The sequence below is a fragment of the Pinus tabuliformis genome, chromosome X, assembly GCF_031772625.1.
Source record: "Pinus tabuliformis cultivar Carrire ecotype Pingquan chromosome X, CPIR1, whole genome shotgun sequence".
Taxonomy (NCBI): Eukaryota; Viridiplantae; Streptophyta; class Pinopsida; order Pinales; family Pinaceae; genus Pinus; species Pinus tabuliformis.
The window spans coordinates 410,542,649-410,560,147 of record NC_142308.1 but is presented as its reverse complement, the minus strand read 5'-3'; positions in this window follow the sequence as shown (position 1 = coordinate 410,560,147).

Genomic DNA, 17,499 nt, shown 5'->3' with positions numbered 1-17,499 from the left:
AAATAATGGAAAATGAAGAAAATAGAGGCCTCATTAATAAAAGGGATTCTGAGGATCAGTGGGCAAGGTTTTGCTAACCTTTTGTTAGTTCAAGTTTGGAGCTCTATTATTATTCTCTCTCTCTCACTCTTCGCCACTTAGAGTTTTCTTGGAAGCACTCTAGCTTTGGATCAAGGGAGGAAAACAAGAAAAAGGAAAGCAAGGATCAATGAAAGGAAAGTAGGATCAAGCAACTTCAATAGGAATACTTACAGGTGACCTTTTAGATGTGTGATTTCCTAGCTGGATTGGACATGCATGGCTTTGCATGTTGGTGTATGGTTCTCTTGTTGTCAGTGGCATGGTTTTGCTGGATTATGACAGTGGTTTTCAACCTAGCCTTTCCTTTTTCCAAATGCCATGGTATCTTGGGATGTTTATCTCAGTTTTGAGCTTTGGTTTGTCGGATGGATTTTGAAATCTAGGGAAAAGGTGGTCTCAAGGTTCATTCCCAGAGGCCTAGGAATCCCTTGACCAGTTTTGGTGGGATACATGGTAAATCCTGAGGGAGAAGTCTTTGTTTAGGTCTTAGTGATCTAGGTTTGGATTACGGTAAAGCCCGAGAGAATGGTCTCGAGTTAGGGCCTAGTGATCTGGTATTGGATTGCGGTAAATCTTGAGAGACAAGGAGATGGAAAATTCCTTAAGGATAGTGCTCGATTCCATATGTAATTCCAAGTTCGGTTCAGTTGTGATCGGAGCACCAGTTTTGGTGTGATCATTGTTTGGTAAGGGTGGAGGTGGTTTAACTTCTGGATTCCCTTGGTTGTTCTTGGATTGGTTGTTCTATGAGATCCCACATTCATGCTTGGAATATGGCATGGGGGTGACTAGATGAAAGAGAGATTTGGTTCAACCATGTCTATGGTCAGGTGGTACGTGGAAGTCCCGAACCTAGTCGGATTTGCCTATGATTAATAAAAGCTAATTTATCTTACTTTTGCACTGGTTTATATGTGGATTTAATGGCTGTCATATCTCTGATATTTATATGGTTTTATGCTGGTTATAAGCATGGTTAAATGACTGGTTCATGTCATGGTTATTTCATGTATTTACTTGTAATTGTTAAATGGATGGATGCAAGACCTAATTGATTATATGATAGTTCAATGGAGAAGGAGGTGATCCTTCTAGTTATGTTCCATAAGTTCTTTCAGTCATCTATGCTTTGTCTTGTATCTTAGGCTTGTAGGTTGCATTGATGCCAAGTGTTTGACAAAATTTCAGTCCCAGTTGTGGATGCTAAGGCCTAGTTCTGAGGTTGATTTTTGATTTATCAACATTGTTATTATGTCTTTAATGAATTTTGAATGTTGTAGAAAGTTCTGGGAAGAGTCTATGATTCTAGGCTAGGAATGTGGCTCAAATATCAGAGTCATTGGCACAGGTTTGCTGAGAAAAGTCCATAGTCACTGACACATAGACCTATGAGAGAAAATTTGGGTTGCTAGATGCTGTCATGCCTATAACATGAGAGCGAATTTGAGTTAAAAGGATTAAACCATCAATGTGACCCAGGGGCAGGATGTCTGAGTGGCTGAAATGTCTCTTGAGGGTGTTATTGCTGATGTGGATGGGTTGTTTGATGTGTTCAATCGATTCCATTTCCTTAAGGTTACCAAGGAGGGGGTTTTACAGATTGTTCTCAAAGTGTGGTTGCGCTCTCCTTGGGTGAAGGTGCTTGGTCATGCATGCATTTCAGCTGCATGTGTGTCTCTTACAATTGCATTCCATGTGCTTGTTGCATTGCATCATGTTGATCATGATTGTAGTAAGGTTATCATGAGGAACTTGATGTGATTTTGTGGAATTCATCATCAGAAGTATATGACTGGTTGCATATGGTTCATTAGGGGAATTTTGAGTTCTAAAATGGACCTCCTAAGGAAGTTATAAAATAATAGTGGAAATAATAAAATAAGATTAGATTACATCATCAAATTTTAGAGGGAAAATGAAAAAACTAATTTTTTAACTCATATTTTCAACTTATCTCCCTATGGGTTTACTCAAATTTCGAGCGGAAACACTCGTTTGATGAAAAATTTGATTCCTCATGCAAGGAGTACCCATGTTGCATACTTTCTATGGAACATACTACATGAAAAATTAGAAATACATGAAAACGTGATTGCAATCACATTTTTTCATGTATTTCTTATTTTTCGTGTAGCAGAGTCCATCAAAAGTATGCAACATTGGTACTCTTTGGATGAAGAATTAAGTTTTTCATCCAATGAGTAATCCCGCCTGAAATTTGAGTAGAACCTTAGGGAGATAAGTTGAAAACACGAGTTGAAAAAATAGTTTTATTATTTTATTATTTGTTAATATTTTTACCTTTTTACTCCAAAACTAGTGAATCATTCTCCCACGGTTGATATCATCATCTTGAATCCTATTGGTTCTAATAAAGTTGATTTTAGTTGTACATTTTGTTAGGAGACCCATTTTAGACCTCAAAATTCCCTTAATGATATTTCAGTTACATGTTGATAATATGTCGTTGGACTACATCCTTGTATGTCAGGTGCATTCTTGAATGTTTTGATTACATGTATCGGTCTTGTAGGTTGATTACAAGAATTGATTGCTTATGCTTGACTACATACATTCATACTTATGTGTAGTTGATTAGGAATTGCTTATGCATGTTAATAGTTTCATGTGGCAATGTGTGCAATGGAGTAATGGTTGTTGTCATGCATGACGTCATAACATGCATTGTTGAGATGGCCTTGCATTGATGGCTGGACCCTATTTAGAATGATCTTTATGGGTTGATACACTTATTTGATATTTGTCTATACGCTATTATGATTATGTTATACACGTATCACACTTATTTTATGATCTTGCAGACAAGGTATCCTCCTCAAATTATGCTAAGGTACGTTGGTTTATTGTGATTTGGTTTAGTGACCATAGTATGCCTTGCTGGAAAGATATTAGATGGCTAGCAAGGTGGTAGACTACATAGAATCTCCCTATGCATTAGATAGTAAGCGTGGTGTGGGGCACTATTTTGACTTGGCAGACACATTGAGAATCGCAGAAAAAGAAATAAGGGTTTGCAAAGAAGACAATGACAAAATCATGCAGGCACAAGAGAAACAAGCAGAGGTGAATGCGATACTACTTCATAGTTTGTTAGATTTGAAACAACAAGGACCACTTCGGATTAGCCATGGACATGAGGACAAAAATAATGGGGAATATGGCAGTAGGTCTCCTAGTAGACATAGGTTAGATAGATCTGACATGATCAGAGAGGATTTGCTTTTGGACACTCCGGATAGGAGAGGTGATCGACACAGGTACTATTCCAATTCTGGTTCTGATAGACATCATGATCATCATTGTTATCATCCTTATAGGAGGAGTGATAGGGGATACTTTTCGGATGAGTTTAAGAAGGAAAAGCCACCTACCTTTGATGGAGAGATGAAGAAATCACAGGATGTAGAAGCATGGTTGCTTGGTATAAATAAATTCTTCCGTTGCATGATTATTCAGAAAACATGAAAGCAAAGATACCCACTTTCAATCTCAAAGGTAAAGTAGATATTTAGTGGGAACACGTGAAGAATATTAAAGGTATACATCAGGAGGATTTGAATTGGCATGCATTTGAAAGGCTCTTCAAGAAGAAGTACTTGTTTGAGAGGGACTATGATGACAGAGCTAAGGAGTTTTATGAGTTAAAGATGGGTTCTATGACAGATGATGAGTATACCAGCAAATTTTTGGAGTTGTTGAGATATGTGCCTTACCTCAGGGAGGAGAAGGCCAAGGTTCAGAGATTTATTAGTGGACTGCCAGTTGCATACAGATACCATATTGAGTTCGATGAGCCTAGGTCGTTGGAGGAGGCGATGTGAAAGTTGAAGCATTGTTATGAGTAGTCGAAGCACAAATTTGAGCCTAAGCATGACTCGAAAAGAAATGAGAAAGCTAAAGGAAAATGGACACAAAAGAGAGGAAGACTTCAAGATGCAAGTGAGAAAGAAAATGTAGTTCCTTACAAGAGATTCAATATAGCTGAGAAGGGATGTGGAGAGCAGCAAGCTAGAGGCGGTGGTAGGGAACCATTGCAATGTTGGATATGTGGTAAGGATCATCGTAAGAGGGATTGTCTGTAGTATAAGAGTGGTGGTAGACACCAGATCTACAATGCTCAGGAGGAACATACGGTTGGTGATGTTGGTTATAGCATTCCTCGGATCTATGTAGTTGAGGACAACAGGCAGGCAGATCATTAGGCATCTATCATTGAAATGGACGGTAATATTTGTGATCAAGTTGTTTTTATTTTGATTGATCCTGGATCTAATTATAGCTATATTAATCCTGACCTGGTGGATAAGTGTGGTTTGAGAAAAGAAGTGCATGCAGAATCTTGGTTGGCACAGTTGGCTACATGTACAAAGAAGTGAGTTCACCATTGGATAAGATCTTATGCATTTGAGTTAAATGGTATGCCTACATCAACACATTTGAATGTACTACCATTGCGTTCATATAGTATGCTTTTGGGTATGGATTGGCTATACCTTCACAAAACCAAAGTGGATTGCTTTGAAAAGGCCATTGAGTGTGTGTATGATAGTGGGGAAAAGAGGACTTTGCAGGGGAAGAAGAAGCCTACATTAGTGAGGATGGTTATCGCTATGCAGGATAAGTGTAGTTGCAGAAAAGGTTGTGTGATGTTTGTAGTATACATTTATAGTGACAAGGGTCAAGAGGTCGAGGATGTAGATGACCTAAGCAGGTACCCAGTTTTGCAGCAGTTTCAGGATGTATTTCTTGAGGACATTACAAAGTTACCACTTCAAAGGGAGGTAGAATTTTATATTGAGTTGGTGTCAGGGGCAACCCCATCATCAAAAACACCTTACAGGATGAGCACACCTGAGTTGGTTGAGTTAAAGTTGCAGCTGAAGGAAATGTTGGACAAGGGGTACATTAGGCTGAGTGTATCACCTCAGCGTGCACCCGTGTTGTTCGTGAAGAAGAAAGATGGTACTCTTAGATTGTGCATTGACTACATGTAGTTGAACAAAGTAATGATCAATAACATGTACCCATTGGTGATGATTGATGATTTGTTTGATCAGTTGAAGGGAGCAGCAGTGTTCTCTAAGATCGACTTGAGATCGGGATACCATTAGGTATGCATCAAGGAAGAGGATATCTTCAAGACTGCGTTCTGAACCATGTGTGGGGATTATGAGTTTCTTGTTGTTCCAATCAGTTTGAATAATTCTCCAACTACATTTATGTGTTTGATGAATAGTGTGTTGTGTCCTTATCTGGAAAATTTTGTTATTGTATTCATTGATGACATACTGGTATATTCTAAGAATGAGGAAGAACATGTCGAGCATTTAGTAGCAATGTTGAGATTTCTAAGAGAACACCAGTTGTATGCTAAACTTAGCAAGCGTAGCTTCTTTCAGACAGAGGTACATTACCTGGGGCATGTTGTCTCCAAGGATGGCATAGTAATGGATCCAGAAAAGATAAGGGCCATCATGGAGTGGGTAGTTCCTAAGAATGTGGATGAGGTGAGATCATTTATGGGATTGGAAGGTTACTAAAGGAGGTTCATCAAGAACTTCTCACGCATTTCATATCCTATCACATCATTATAATAGAAAGGTAAGAAGTATGAATGGGCAAAAGAATGTGAGGCTAGTTCTGAGGAGCTTAAGAAGTTGTTGACACATGCACCAGTGCTAAAGATTATGGATCTAGATAAGGAGTTTGTAGTGTGTATAGATGCTTGCAAGAGAGGACTTAGTGGAATTATCATGCAAGAAGGATAGGTAGTGTGCTATGAGTCACAGAAACTGAATGAGCACGAACAAAACTATCCAATGCATGATCTTGAGCTAGCGACGATTATACATGCATTGAAGATGTGGAGGCACTGTCTTCTTGGCAAGACATTTACATTGATGATCGATCGTAGTGGTTGAGATATTTGTTTGATCAGCCAAATATAAATGCCAGGCAAGTTAGATGGTTGGTTACCCTTAGTGAGTTCGACTTTGAGATCAGATACATCAAAGGGAAGGAGAATCAGGTTGTAGATTCTCTTAGCAGAAAGGTACATGTAAATCATATAGCATCTATGAGCTCTTATGGGACAGTTATAGGATAGGATATTGCAGGTAGGACAGTGGGATGACAAATACATGGAGATTATGCATAAATTACAATATAGCGTAGGTATATGTACAGGTACAGGTGATCAAGATGCAAAGTATCATCTCACGATAGGTGGTTTGGTGAGATTTAGAGACAGGATCTATGTGTTGAATTGTCGTAAGCTCAAGAAGCTTATCTTGAGGGAGTTTCATGCCAAGCCATACTCAGGTCATCTAGGATATCAAAAGATGTTGACAATAGTGAAGAAGTTCTACTATTGGCCGAATCTGAAGAAGGAAGTGGTAGAGTTCATGGCTAGATGCCTAGATTTCTAGCAGGTAAAGGCAGAATGTAAGCATATAGGTGGTTTACTACAACCTATAGCGATTCCAAAATGGAAATGGGAGGTAATTTGCATGGATTTCATTACAGGTGTTTTGAGGACAGTAAAGCAACATGATTCTATTATGGTTGTGATCGACAAGTTGAGTAAGGTAACTCACTTCATTCTAGTAAAGACTACATATTCAGCCAGTGAGGTAGCATAGGTGTTCATTAGAGAAATAGTGAGATTGCATGGTGTTCCAAAAAATATTGTTTCAGATAGGAATGCGAAGTTCACTTCCAAGTTTTGGAAGGAGACATTTATAGGCTTGGGCACAGAGTTGGCCTTCAGCACAACTTATCATCTGTAGACAGAGAGGGTCAACAAAATCTTGGAGGATATGTTGAGGATGCATGTGATGCACCGAAAAAATAAATGTGAGGAGTATCTTCCATTGGTTTAGTTATGGTTATCAGGAGTCACTGAGGATGAGTCCTTTCGAGGCATTGTATGGGCAGAGTTGTAACACTCCCATCAGCTGGAGTGATCCAATGAACATGGTACTTATTGGACCGGACATGTTGGCAGACATGGAGCAAGAAATGCAGGTTATAAAGAAGAATCTAAAGGAAGCACATGATAGACAAAAGAGTTATGCGGATCATCACATGGTATTCAAGGAGTTTCAGGTTGGGGAGCATGTGTATTTGCACATCAAGCCCAAGAAAATCTCTTTGAGGATTGGTTCATGTGCCAAGTTGGCACCACGGTATTGCAGACCTTTTGAGATCCTTGAGAGGATTGGACCAGTGGCATATCGACTTGCACTGCCTCCAACAATGAAATTCCATGATGTTTTCCATATTTCATTGCTTAATAAGTATATAAAGGATGTTGATCATGTTATTGATTGGTCTGTATTGCAGGTGGAGTAAGAAGGAGCGTTCCAACTGAAGCCTCAATGCATATTGCAACAGAAACATTTCATGCTCAGGAACAAAGCCATAGAGAAAGTTAAAGTGCAATGGAAGCACTTTGGGCCCGACGAAGCTACATAGGAAATGGCGCATCAGACATGGGCTCTATATCCTTCATTGTTTTCCGGTTGAGGCAAAGTAATTCTGGTTTGATGTTGGCATATGTTTTTACCAATGTTATGGTATATGTATGTATATGTATACGGATGTAAATACTGCCATGAGCTAAGTTATAAAGCTCCAATAAGTAGTATGGGTGTCATATTATTATGGTTGTTATATTGTCATGTTGTCATGATGTTTTTCTTTTGAGCACGTCTTTCGCTGTAAACACTGCAACGAGTTAAGTTATAAAGCTCTATGGGTAGTAATTTTTCTTTTCAATGTTTTTTTAGAGGTCTGGTGTGGTTTAACACCGAGGATGGTGTTCACCAAGGGGGATGGTTCTGTAACATCCCTGGTGAAAACTTCATGTAATAAAAGTTAATAAAGGCAAAATAAGACCACGGTTAAGGGACACTTATTCCAAGCTGAATGTTGGGAAAATATATCCTAGTGGGCGTCAATGGATGTGTGTTTTGGCTAAGGAAAATTGGGAAAGGATAAGACAAAGGAATTAAAAGGCAAAAAGGCATTTTTGGCACATTTATTTATGAAAATAAAGGAAATTAGGAGAAAAGTAAAGTGAAAGGTCATAGGTTGCATGTGAGGAGGAAAATGAAGGAAAATAATGGAAAGTGAAGAAAATAGAGGCCTCATTAATAAAAAGGCTTATGAGGATCAATGTGCAAGCTTTTGCTAACATTTTGTCAGTTCAAGTTTGGAGCTCTCTCATTATTCTTTCTCTCTTTCTCACTCTTGGTCAATCAAAGTTTTTTTGGAAGCACTCTAGCTTTGGATCAAGGAAGGAAAATCAAGCACAAGGAAAGGAAGGGAAACAAGGATCAAGGAAAGGACAACCAAATCAAGAAACTTCAACATGAATACTTGTAGGTAACCTTTTGCATGTGTCATTTCCTAGCTGTTTTGGACATGCATGGAATTGCATGTTGGTGTATGGTTATCTTGCTGTTGGTGGCATGGTTTTACTGGGTTATGACAGTGGTTTTCAACCTAGCCTTGCATTTTTTTGGATGCCATGGAATGTTGGGATGTTTATCTTGGTTTTGAGCTTTGGTTTGCTGGATGGATTTTGGAATCCAGGGCAGAGGTGGTCTCAAGGTTCATTCCCAAAGGACTAGGAATCCCTTGACCAATTTTGGTGGGATACATGGTAAAGCCTGAGGAAGAAGTCTCGGTTTAGGGCTTAGTGATCTGAGTTTGGATTGTGGTAAAGCTTGAGAGACTCATATCAATCTAGGGCCTAGTGATATGGGATTGGATTGTGGTAAAGCCTGAGAGACAAGGGGATGAAAAACTCCTCAAAGATAGTGATGGATTTCAGATGGAATTCCAAGTTCGGTTCGATTGTGATTGGAGCATAGGTTTTGGTGTGATCACTATTTGGTGAGGGTGGATGTGGTTTAACCTCTGGATTCCCTTGGTTGTTTTTGTATTTTTTGTTCTATGAAATCCCACATTTATGTTTGGAATATGAAATAGGGGTGACTAGCTGAAATAGATATTTGGTTCAACCATGTCTATGGTCGGGTGGTACGTGGAAGTCCCGAACCTAGTCAGGTTTTCCTATGATTAATAAAAGCTAAGTTCTCTTAGTTTTATATTGGTTTATATGTGGATTTAATGGTTTCCATATCTCTGATATTTATATGGTTTTATACTGGTTATAAGCATGGTTAAATGAATGGTTCATGTCTCGGTTATTTCATGTATTTACTTGTGATTGTTAAATGGATGGATGCAAGACCTAATTGATGATATGATAGTTCAATGGAGAAGGAGGTGATACTTCTGGTTATGTTTCATAAGTTCTTTCTATTATTTATGCTCTGCCTTGTATCTTAGACCTGTAGGTTGCATTGATGTCAAGTGTTTGACAAAATGTCAGCCCCAGTTGGGGATGCTCAGGCTTAGTCCTAAGGTTGATTTTGATTTATCAGTATGTTATCATGCCTTTGATGGATTCTGAAGGTTGTAGCAAGTTCTAAGTAGAGGCCGAGTTTTTGGGGTAGAAAAGTGGCTCAAATCTCGGGGTCGCTGGCACAAGTTTGCTGAAAAAAGTCCATAGTCACTGGCACATAAGCCCATGAGAGCAACTTTGGGTTGTTGGACACTGTCATGACTATACCATGAGAGAGAATATGAGTTAAAAGGCTTAAAACATCAGTGGGACCTAGGGGTAGGATGTTTGAGTGGCTGACGTGTCTCTTGGGAGTGATGTTGCTAATGTGGATGGGTTGTTTGATGTGTTATGTCGATTCCATTTCCTTAAGGTTACAAAAGAGATTGAATCTCGTATAATGACCTCTCTCATCACATGTTTGCCCCAGTTGATTGGTTTCTTGGGTGGACCTGGGAGGAGGGGGTGTTACATAAACATAAAAACACTTACTTCATGATACATTTTACATTCTTAAAATAAAAAAAATCACAACAATTAATGATAAATTTAATTTAAATTATTATTATTATTATTATTATTATTATTATTTATAAAAAGAATTAAGATATAAGTTAAACATATATGCGTTTACAAAAAAACATGTAACAACATTTTGAACTATGTTTATCAATACCACATACCAAAAAAACCATAAATATGCCATTTTTTTAATTAATAAATTTAATTAAATTAGAAAAATGACATAACTACTTTGGATATAAATTTTAACCTTTGATTTGTGAATACTACTAAAAATATTCTAGAATATTTTGTGGAGGTTAAATCCTTATCATCCACTTAATAATTATTGATAATTAAATCAAAATTCTAAAAACCTACTCCAAAATAAATACTCTTTAAGTGATTATACTCCATATATTCTTCTATATAAATTCCCTTATCATTCATAAATTTTTTTCCCTTACATTTAAACGTCAATCAGATGTAAACGTCAATCCCATCTGTATAGAATAATCTATCTTTCATTTTTCTTCATTAAAACATATTCTTTTCCAATAAATTTGTTTTCTATCTTTCATTTTTCTTAATTAAAAGACATTCTTTCGAATAAATTTATTATTATTTTTTAAATGTAATTTCACATACACGCTGCTTCTTCGCTTCTTTCGCTTCTTCTTCCTTCCTAACATAATTTCCATTAATTCTCTCTCCTTGAAGATGGTTGGTTAACTTTATTTCACACCATTTTTTCAAATAAAAAATTCTAAATAAATTATGATAAGAATTTATTACTTATTTAAAATTTCGTCATGACGGATGACTCTGTTATCTTTCTTTATTTAAAGCATGCCTGCCCACATTGACTTGGTTATGTCGTGGCTTTACATTTAAAATAAAAATAAAAGAAAACAAACACCAATCCGCTTTCAAAATTAACGTTTTATGCAGCATTAGGGAGACATGCACTTCTTTATAATAAATTTAATAATAACAACAATAGTGGAGGAATATCATGAACCACCCACGCATTTAAAATTTATATTAGGATGAAATTACCGGTCTACAAGGTTGGATGGACTGCATATGAACAATTCAAATCAGATGCCACCTTTGATTTACCATTATGACTCACCAATTTCGTTTCTTTCTAAATGGAGTGACCCATCCATAGGATTCCAATATATATATATAGATATAATACAAGGCGTATGTATATATCATCTTCAAATATATGATACAAGGAGTATGCCATCGTGCAGGAGATGATCCTCATGATTTACCATTATAACACACCAATTTCGTTTCTTTCTGAATGGAGTGAGCCATCGAGAGATTCCAATTTGTGTGTATATATCATCTGTATATATATGATATAAGGAGTATGTATATATCATTTGTAGATATATGATGCAAGGAGTATGCCATCCCTGAGATGATCCTCAGAGGGTGCGCTGTGTTTCGTGCGCAAAAGAGATGACACGGTCCATATATATCTTCTCTATTCACTCTCACATGGATGAATGATATAAGGAGTATGTATATATCATTTGTAGATATATGATACAAGGAGTATGCCATCGTGCAGGAGATGATCCTCAGAAGGCGCGCTGTGTTTCGTGCGCAGAAGAGATGACACGGTCCATATATATCTTCTCTATTCACTCTCACATTAATGAATGATGTACGAGGGCGGTGTCCTTTCTTTGCACATGAAACCTCCGCTTCTTTTATATAATTACGGAGTTGTTTACGGAGTTGTTTAAAGAGGTCATTTACGGAGTTGTTTAAAGAGGTCATAATTGTTTATTAATAGCTAATTTTTGGCTGGAATTCGGCGAGAATTTTTCTTAGAAACATAGCGAGACTGATTTTTAATATTTTTTGTTTTTAAATGGTGGAAATAGATTCAGTATTTTCAAGATTTCCTTTGTAAAGTTGTGTAGGAGAGATAAGTGTAAAATTCAGAATATGACTATTTATTCTATAATAAAGTTGTGTTTTGTCAAAATTAGAATAAATGCAAAACCTAGAATATAGTGATTTTTTGAGGCATCCAAAATGTTGAAACTTGAAAGTTATAACCTAGATTTTCAAAAATTTCAAACAAATTTCTTCAGCATTATTTTCCAAAAAAAGTGACTTATTTAAAGTTTAAACTGCTTATAATGTATAATTACCCTATTTCCTCTATCCATGGTAAAAAGGTTCAAATTGTTTTGAATATTCTTTGTACTGTTTTATGTTTTTAATTTTACTTTCAGTCACTAACGGTCATATTGACGGAACTGACATTACAATTTTTGGAATTGTGAAATGTCTGGTTCAAATCTTTTCAAATTGAACTGCGGAAATTCTTTTGAGTTTAGTGATTAAGTTTTTAAAATTGAGTTGGGGAAAGCCTATTTCAGTTTAATGATCGGCCATGGCAAGTTTTATCATTTCAAATTTTTATGTTTGAGGTATAGTTACTACGGTTGAATTGGAAATTAGATTTATTCCGTAAGATATGATTAAAATTTAGATTAAAATTTAAATGAATAAATTTTAATTCTAAAAAAATTTAATAACAAATATTTTAAAGATTTATAGATTAAGGAGAACGGAGCAGATTCTCAATCTGTTTATACATTCAGGAGAACCGAGCAGATTCTCAATTAAAAATATACATTTCTCATGGCTCGTTTACTAATTAAAATCTCTTCTTCAGATCTGTGAGATGGCATAAGGTTAGCGATAATGAATGGGAATATTGGTTGATTTTTTATATATTTAAAAAGATTTTTGTAGAGTAAATTTTTTAACAAGATTGTTAATTCAAATTGCAATAATTTATTTTGAAGGTTAGTTTAATTAGTTGAGTTTGTATTGCTAAATCATTTTGTTAATAAGAAATTATTAAGTTAATTATCTTTGATGTTTTTGGAGTTAGATTTTATTCAGATAATTGGACTATATGACTTTACTTCAAGTGATTAAATCTCCCCCTCCAGGTATTATATGTATTATATCAAGACATCTCGTATATGAATCCCTTCAAACTGGGCTTATTGCTATTGATTCTATGATTCCTATAGGACGTGGTTAGCGAGAATTAATTATTGGGGACAGACAGACTGGCAAGGCAGCAGTAGCTACATATACTATTCTTAATCAAAAGAGTCAAAATGTAATCTGTGTCTATGTAGCAATTGGTCAAAGAGCTTCTTCCGTGGCTCATGTAGTTAATACATTCCGAGAACGTGGCGCAATGGTATATACCATTGTGGTAGCGGAAACTGCAGATTCTCCCGCTACATTACAATATCTCGCCCCTTATACAGGAGCAACTTTGGCTGAATACTTCATGTATAAAAAACAACAAGCATCAATCATTTATGATGATCTCTCCAAACAGGCACAAGCTTATTGACAAATGTCTCTTCTATTAAGAAGACCACCTGGCCCAGAAGCTTATCTAGGAGATGTTTTCTATTTGCATTCCTGTCTCTTGGAAAGAGCAGCTAAATTAAGTTCCCAGTTAGGTGAGGGGAGTGTTACTGCTCTACCAATAGTTGAGACTCAAGCTGGAGATCTTTTAGCTTATATTCCCACTAATACAATTTCCATTACCGATGGAAAAATATTTCATCGGCTGATCTATTCAATGCCGGGATCCGACCTGCTATTAATGTGGGTATTTCCATCTCTAGAGTAGGATCTGCCGCTCAGATAAAAGCTATGAAAAAGGAAGCTGGAAAGTTGAAATTAGAGTTAGCTCAATTCGCAGAGTTGGAAAATTTTGCACAATTTTCTTCCAATCTTGATAAAGCTACTCAAGATCAATTGGCGAGGGGTCAACGATTACGTGAGTTGCTCAAACAATCTCAGTTGGTGCCTTTGACTGTAGAAGAACAAATAGCTACTATTTATACCGGAACAAACGGATACCTAGATATATTCGAAATAACACAGGTGAGAAAATTTCTCCTTGGGTTATGCTTTTATTTGATAAAAAATAAACCTCAGTTCGAAGAAATTATACGTTCTACTGGTACATTTACAGAAGAAGCGAAAGCCCTTCTGGAAGAGGCTCTTAAGGAACATACTGAACTTTTTTTACTTCAAGAAAAAAAATGAATATTTGATCATTTGGTGGAATTATTCAGAACAATAAAAAGAACTAAAGAATTTGTTCCATTCCAATCCAATACATTGCACAACAATTTATAACAATTGAAGAGTATTACGTCCAATAGGATTTGAACCTATACCGAAGGTTTAGAAGACCTCTGTCCTATCCATTACACGATGGACGCTATTTTTTTCTCTTCCCTTTTTTTAATTTGAATTCCCTTTGGCATACATTGTCACGATCTACCTTTTTATTCACACTGAGGTTATAGGATAGGAAAAGAATGGAATCTATTTCACATTAATTGATTTCAAGTGATTGGTTTTGTGATATATGATCTACATAGATTAGATCAATTTTAAATTATTCAATTGCAGTCCATTTTTATCATATTAATGACTTCTAGATCGAAAATAATAAATATCATTCCAAAAACTAGTAAAAATACCTTTTTACTTCTTTTTAGCTGACACAAGTTAAAACCCTGTACTAGGATGATCCACAGGCAAGAGCCGAGATAGCTCAGTTGGTAGCGAAGAGGATTGAAAATCCTCATGCCACCAGTTCAAATCTGGTTCCTGGCAAGATGTCAACATCCATGTCTCCATATCCATGTATCTAAATCTATTCTATCTAGATGTATATCTACATACGGAGACACTCCGATCAAAATAGATATATGGATCAATCTGTCCCTCTTCTTTGCTCATATTGTCCCTCTCTGTCTGTTCCAATTGAATCTCGATACTCTATACATATAAAAAAGTAGGATCGAGAACTCAGAAGTCAAGATTTGATGGTGGGACTGATAATTCGGCACTAGTCGGAATCTATTCATCCTACTCCATCCAAATCGAAATGGGATAGATTATCCCAATGATAGATCTATAATTGCAGAGTTGAAGTAGATCCAAACGTTGCAGAGGGTATCTCGAAAGTAGATTCGAATTGAGGTTCATAAGATTGATGTAATAACTTTTTACCATAGTTTCTAGTATGAATATTGGATCCAATATGATGATCCTTATGATTTATAGTGAAATATTTTATTCTTTCCTTGTTGGAGTTCGGGCCTCATATATCCATTGAACTATCTTTTCTTTCACGAAGTTTCGTTATAGCATCTATAATAACCTCTGGTTCAGGTGGGCAATCTGGCGAATAGACATCCATAGGAATTAACTTATCTACTTTGCGAATGGTACTATAGTAATCTGTACCAAACATTTCTCCGTGATAGTACATGCTCTAGGGCAACTACATATTTTGGTTCTGGCATTTGTTCGTATAATAAATCTCACTACAGAAGGAGCCTTTTTCATGGTCATAGTCCCCGCTGTTATAATGAGGTAAGCTCGTCTAGGTCCAGATCTTGGTACCGGACCATAACGATCGGAGTCGAATCGCGAATCTATTAATGAAGCGAATTTGATGAAACCACAATTAATACTGTAAAGGAGCGTTCATAAACTGGAAAGTCTGGCCCAATTCGTTTGACAGATCGTTTGGGGTATTTGAAATATCTGGATTCAAAATTGTTTGATCGAGTAAAGGTAACTTCATAGGATTCATCATTGGCTTTATGTCATTTTGTACTTCCCTCCCCCACTCGGAAATTAAGGACCATTCCAATGTTCCTCTTCGCCACGCATGGACTGAACCAACGATGAAAATAAGCATGAGAATTGAAGCTCCTATAAATGCATATATACCCTATATACTAGAACTTGTAGCCCATAGAGAAAGGGAGATTGTTCCAACATCAAGAACAACAAGAACTGGAGCGAACATATAATGATCTTAGATTGGATCCAAGTATCTTCCCATTGGTTCGATACTTGATTCGTAACTAGTAGTCTGGTTCTTGACCAATGGGAGCCAAAGCTCTAGAAATAAAGGATGCAAGAATAGGTAGGAATGAGACTATATATTAATGAAAATATCCAACCAGAAAGCATTATATTAGGGAAATAGGAACATGAATATACTCCTTTGAAATAGATCAAATTCTTATATTTTTACGTCAACTTCTTCATTATTATCCCACCCACCATGAGTGGAAGAACAAAGGACCGAACAATAAATACAATCAATTCTAATTGATCCACATATTTTGTTTCATCCATGGCTTATTATCAAATTAATTCAATGAAATGTTATTTGAATGTCTATTGAGAATATTTGACATGAATCAAGTATGAGAGAAAGAAAGAATGTAAATGGGTCCCAATCCCGAACTACCTCAATGAGTCTTTACTGGTTGTTCTAATTTTACTCGAGGGCTTTGAATTAGCCCCTCCGGATCGTATTTCCCCTGAGATTAGACAAAAGACGGGTAATCTTTATTTTCAGAACTATCGTCCCAATGAAAAAAAACATTATTGTAATAGGTCCTGTTCCCGGTAAAAAATATAGTGAACTTGTGTTCCCCATCCTTTCACCAGATCCTTCTACTGATAAAGAAGCTCACTTCCTGAAATATCCCATATATGTGGGTGGTAATAGAGGAAGAGGACAAATTTATCCGAACGGGAGTAAGAGCAACAATACGGTCTATAGTGCTTTAGCAACATGAAGAGTGAGCAAAATTTTACGTAAAGAAAAGGGTGGATATGAGATAACTATCGATAATACATCAAACAGTGGGCAAGTGGTTGACATTGTACCTTCAGGACCGGAGCTTATTATTTCAGAAGGCAAATTGATCAAGGTCGATCAGCCATTAACGAATAACCCTAATTTGGGTGGATTTGGTCAAGGAGATGTAGAGATAGTACTTCAAGATCCATTACATGTTAAAGGTCTTTTATTATTCTTAGCATCTGTCATTCTGGCACAAATATTTTTGGTCCTTCAGAAGAAACAATTCGAGAAAGTTCAATTGGCCGAGATGAATCTTTAGGTCCATAGATTTTTGAACATGAAGTTTACTTATTGATTCAAAAGTGAATACCCCTTCGGAGCCTTTTATCCTTCTTCTCCCTTATATATTCTTGATAAAATGTTCATTTAGATTATCTAAATTGGAATAAAATTGAAATAGGGAGTGACTCCATAAGCACTAGAATAGATCAACTTGTTGAACGATCCCCGATATGCTATATCGTGTACTATATACATGCCATTCCCTCCTTTCCTTGTCGATCTGGAAAATAGAGATAGATCGTAGGGAGGAGAGATGAGGAGAATAACTAAGCAATCTTGGAGAAGATTCCTATTTTCTCTGATCCCATTCTCTTATTTCATTATTCAAAGAAATAATTGGGTTTCCGATCTTGTCCTATTCGTCAATTCCTTTGTAATTTGAAGATTATTTTGTACGTTATATTGAAAATTCCTAAAGAAGGAAGAGCAGACAAGTAAGGGG